At 35.7% G+C, this 5,557-nt stretch overlaps 2 pseudogenes; both read left to right on the top strand.

Moving 5' to 3' along the window:
- Nucleotides 1-1,497: 1,497 nt before the first annotated feature.
- LOC109127658 (F-box protein At2g14710 pseudogene) lies at nt 1,498-3,812 on the top strand (annotated as a pseudogene).
- A 674-nt stretch (nt 3,813-4,486) lies between these two features.
- On the top strand, nt 4,487-5,557 carry LOC147949988 (glutathione S-transferase T3-like; annotated as a pseudogene).

The raw sequence follows: 5,557 nt of genomic DNA on the forward strand, positions 1-5,557 counted from the left end.
TTAAAAGCGAATTTTACCTTTTTAAAATTAAAAAATTACTCAAACATTCACATTAATTTTTAGGTATTTTTTTAGAAATTTAATTAAACAATTAAGTGTTTCGTTTATAAGTTTTTTAAGTATTTTTGTTTATAAATATATATTATTAATAATTTCATTGCTAAATTTAATAATTTTAATAAATCAATATTTTAAATTTCGTAAGTTTATATAATGAATTTAGTTTAAAACAAAAACATAAGTTTAGAGATATTTCCATATTTTCAAATTACTTTTTATTACGTATTTTCAAACTGTTAAATATTGAGATGTCCGATACCGATTGGTCATTTAAAATCATATGTGGACATCCTGATTGGTCGTTTAGATATGTGGACGGCGTCCACTGGACGCCTTTTAGAGTTTATTATGAGTGATACTTAAATGTTTTATAAGGTTTAAATGGTTATAAAATTTTAAACTTTCTATGGAGTTTAAATATTTTTCAACATTCTGTAAAGTTTAAATATTTCTCATATTTTAACCTTTTAAAAGTTTCAATATTTAAAAAATATTTTAAACCTTTAAAATCTAAAAGTTATAATATTTTAAAACTTTTAAAAAGGTAAGAACTGATAGAAATTTCAATACTTATAATATTTTAAACTTTTCAAAAGTTTAAAAATCTATTAATTTTTTTTTAATTTTTTAAAGTTTCAATATTTATAATATTTTTAAACTTTTTAAATTCAAAAATTATAAATATTAAAAAATTTCAAAAGCTAAGAACTTTTAGAAGTTTCAATATTTATAATATATAAAAAAAAATTTAAATAATATAATATTTTTTGAAACTTTTTAAAAGTTTTCATTTTCTCAAATAAAAAACCGAATTTAACCGAATAAAACTTTTAGATATGGACGCTTGATAAATCAAGCTTGCTGCTCATTAGTAGTTGAAAATATATTCGTCTTATTTATAAGGCTTATGAATCTTTGTCAAAAAAAATCTAGCATATGTGGGACATTGTGCATATTTCTTTTATTTCTATAGTTTTAACTTTTTTCTCTAAAAGACTTTAATAATGAAGAAAAGTATTATATTTTCAAAAATGTTAATTATTGAGATTTCTAATCTCTATTGGTTGTTTTAAATCATATGTGCACATCTTAACCAAAATTGTCAATTATTGAGATGTTGAATCCCTATTAGTTGTTCTAAATCTCATGTGGACCTTAAGACCATCTCCATTTATGGTGCTTAAGAATATCTTAACATAATATCTTAACATTAACACAATTAAAATTAAATCAAAATACATAATAAACTTAAGAGTTGATTATAAGTTAAGCCTTTTTAGAAATTGTTAAGCAACCCTATGTTTCAGTTTATGATTGGTTTTCTCTTGCTCTTCCTCTTTCCTTCCTTTTCTTTAGCAAATTTTTATGTTAATTATTCTAATATACTACTCCCTTTTAATACACAAGTTAGATATACTAAGCAAAAACCCTAAGTTAGGTAAAGAGATGGCTCATCTGGAGAAGCTTCCATGGGAGTTGATTGAAGAGATACTCTCTCGTGTCCCACCTAAATCTCTTGTTCGGTTCAGAACCTGATACAAGACTCGGTGGTGAGACTTATACCGGGATAGAGATGATGGCTTCACAAGCTGGTGGTCGCTTCTCTCTTGTGAAGGAAAGATGGTCGATGATGTAGATCTGACACGATGGCGGTCGCTTCTCTCGTGTGGGATCGATAAAGGGGGAAGTGCTGGCGGATTGAAGTACACCACAGAGATGTGATTGGTCTCTGATACAGTACATGAATTTAGCCTTGTGGAATCTCACACACAAGACAAAGAACAATCTTATTCTCTCAAGAACACTTAAAGAGAAAAAGTAAGAAAATTCAGTATTTTATTGATAATCAAAGGTGAAAAATCGTACAACTGCTGCAGGGGGAATTTATAAGAGTCCTTCAGCTAGCCCTAAGTCCGAAAATAAATGCAAAATAATGCAACAAAGGAAAGCAAATAAAATCAAACACAAAACCATTGTTTTTGGAAAGTAAATAAACTAATAAAAGAAAATGCTAAAGTAGACTTGATCTCTCTTGATGAGCAAGTATTCTAGCCGTTTTTGGGGTTGGTGGGACCTGCAAGGATCGAAAATATTGAATAAGACTTACCTGGATGCGATCTAGGTCCAATAGACGTTCCTTGAACCACTTCTTGTACAACTCGATGAACTACTTCAGGGTTCTTGTCTTGTATTGGCTTGTTAGTTTGTTTACTGAAGTAGGGGTCTTCCTGGAGTTCCTCTAGAGTATCTTGATCAGCCTCTTGATGCTCGTTCATGTCCTCTATGTCTTGGTCTTGATCTTCACTATATTGATCGGAGGTGTAGCTTGTATCACACGTCTCTTGCAAATCCAATGTCTTCTCTTGGATTCTTGAGGTTCCTTGACCTGCCAAAAGAGGTTTCAAACCTGGGGAACTGGTCTGATCAAGGCTCATTTGGGTGAAGGCTTCAGCAAGCTCTTCCTCGGTAATGTGATCATGTCCATTATGGTGGCATGATGGTGGTACAGACCAGTTGACGTCCTTCAGCTCTAGGGAGCTTACAATGTCTTGAACGGCTAGGTTAAACCTTGTCCTTAGCTGTTTAGCATTTGATCGTGTCATAGGGCCTTTTCGTACTTCTGGTACAGGATGTGGTACAAGATCTGGTTCAACGGTTTGGTTTGTAGGATCGATGTCCGCATCATAACCGTATCCAAACGATGGAACGCTCTTTTCGACGACAAGGCGTTCATGAACAACCACAAGATGACGTTTAGGTTCATCCTAGCAACTGAATCCAAGATTTATTCGGTAAGCATTGATCCCGTGATAGTGGTACGTGAGTTAAACTTAGGTACTCCCGGTTTAAAATATTTAAAACTTGGAAACTTGGTTGATTCCAATGAGCTGTTGCTATGTGGCAAGCAGAGAGGAGCTGTTGCATGGAACCCATGGTTGGGGCAAAGTAGATGGATCAAGCCGAGTTTAATTAAAGGTTCTTATATGGAATTCGTCGGCATAGTATACAACAATAAGAAATACATGATGGTTGCTTTTTCCTATGGGAAGGAAGATGGTCACTTTGACTTGTGGAAAATTTATGACTTTGCGTCCGATGTGTTGATAGACTACAAGTCACAACCTGGTAACAGTAGTAGCCCAAACGCTGTTAGTAGTGAAAGTGATGTATCCTTGAATGGAACTTTGTATTGTGTATGTTTTCGTGAAGAGATCGATCCCTTGTGCTACCACATTTGTAAATTCGACTTTTCGAGCGAAAAATGGAAAAAAAATTGTAATCTACCATGTGGGAGACACCATGTTGGGGATGCTCTCGTCCTTGGGGCCTTTAAGGAAGATAGGTTTTCGTTGCTAAACCAATGCATTGTCACAAAGAAGATTGAGATATGGGTGACCGAGAACAAGATTAACTATGAGAATGGTGGTGATGTGGTTTGGATGAATTTCATGACTTTGTCAAGTCCTAACTTGCCGGGTTTAGTCGACAACGTACACTACTCTCAGCCAAGTTATTTCATCGAGGGTAAGAGACTCGTGGTGTGCTTTGTCCTTCGTTACACGTGGCAGCGTCTGTATGGTTGGTGTTGCTTTGTTTTTGGACGAACCCAAAATTCGGTCCGTCCAGAGCAGTTCCGAGTCTCTCTCTTGACTCTCTCCATCTCGACGGCAAGAGTTTGGCGATTCATCAAACACCAGCGGTTTCATCCGTATTTTGTATCATCTAGAAGATTATCCGCCGGTTCCAATTGAAAGGAGGTTTGTGTTCCAACGCCGTTTGCGATTTTAGATGATTTAGTATTTTTGATGTATTCTCGATTTAGGTTTTTCGATATTGTTTTTGGGATTCGATAGTTTAGTCGCTTTGTTTGGATAGTTTAGTCTCTGGGTTTAGGTAAATGTTGTCTCTGATTTTTGTTTCGATTTAGGGTTTTCGATTATGTTTTGGGTTTGGATAGTTGAGTGTCTCAGTTTTGGTCCGAATTAGGGTTTTGGATTATGTTTCTTTGTTAGCTAGTTTGAGTGTCTGAGTTTCTTGCTTTGACTTAAGATTGTTGTCAGTTTGTTTGGATTATGTTGATTATTTTATGTTAAACTGAGTATAACCTTGCAATTGTTTGTTGTTCATGAGTTTCCTCAGCGTCACGTGAAGAAAGCAACACAATAACGGGAAATCACAGAAGAAGTAGCAACAATCATCGAGTCAGAGGTATATACTTGATTCCATTAGCATCAGAAATGTCCATTGGTTGTTGTTTGGTGGAATCGTGTTCTGGAAATGCTTTGGTTGTTGTATAGTTGATCTTTGTATAAAGGATAGCATCAGAAATGTCCTCTATGAATTTAATGGGATACTATTATGCTTTGTAGTTGTGTAAGTTGTCATAAATTGTGATTAGACTTAGGTAGTTGAAGGATAGGTCATTATGAATGGTAACTTATTACTTGATACCTTTTCACCTTTATAACACCAAACCAGCCTTCAATCTTTCTCCCTCATCTTCTATCTCTCTTCTTTGGTAAACCAACAACATTTCCGATTCCTCATCATCTAAAACTCTTCTTCCTATGAGTTCTTACAATCCATTCAGTCAGTCCTCTAGTTATTTAGAGCTTCTCAACAGTTAAGGAGAGTCACTTAACCTAGAAAACTCTCCTTATGAGAGTTTTCCACCACCTGGCGACAATGGTGCTTATGAAATACCCCCTTGGAGCTCTCAAAAATCCGAGGATGTACCTCTTTCTCAAGAGACACCTGTCAGGAAGGATAGAAAGAAATGGAATCCGGCTGACGATGAAATTCTTATCAGTGCGTGGCTGAACACTTCAAAGGACCCAATTATTGCAAATCAACAAAAGGGAGGAAGCTTTTGGCAAAGGGTTAAAAAATACTATGTAGAGTTTCCTCATGCTATAGTCAATGGTGAACAGGGGTGAACATAAAATGTAAGCAGAGGTGGTTCAAGATCAATGAGTTCACTAACAAGTTTTGCGGGGCTTATGCAGCTGCAGAGAGACTAAACAATAGTGGACACTCTGAGAACGATGTGCTGAAGGTGGCTCACAACATCTACTTCTCTGACTATAAGACGAAGTTTACAATGGAGCATTACTGGTGTTTGTTAAGGTTTGAGCAGAAATGGCTGAACCTTCACGCTATTAACAACCCATCAACTTCAGTCAGAACAAAGATGAAACCAGTTGCTGCAGCTTCACAATCCGAGACAGCTTCAAAATCCGAGGCAACCCACACTGAGAAAGACTTTGAGAAAAGGCCTCAAGGTGTCAAGGCTGCAAAGGCCAGTAGGAACAATGGTCAAGGGAAGGCTCTTGCTGAGTACAAGAGAATGTGGGAAGTAAAGAAGCTGGATATGGCTGAAAAGGAGAAGCTACAAAAGCTTGGCATACTAGACACACTTCTTGCCAAACCAGAGCCACTTAGTGCAGTTGATCAAGTTATCAAGGATAAGATAGTGGCTCAGTATTTCTGTGATTGA

Source organism: Camelina sativa, chromosome 1 (assembly GCF_030686135.1).
Source record: "Camelina sativa cultivar CO46 ecotype springtype chromosome 1, ASM3068613v1".
In the NCBI taxonomy this organism is placed as follows: Eukaryota; Viridiplantae; Streptophyta; class Magnoliopsida; order Brassicales; family Brassicaceae; genus Camelina; species Camelina sativa.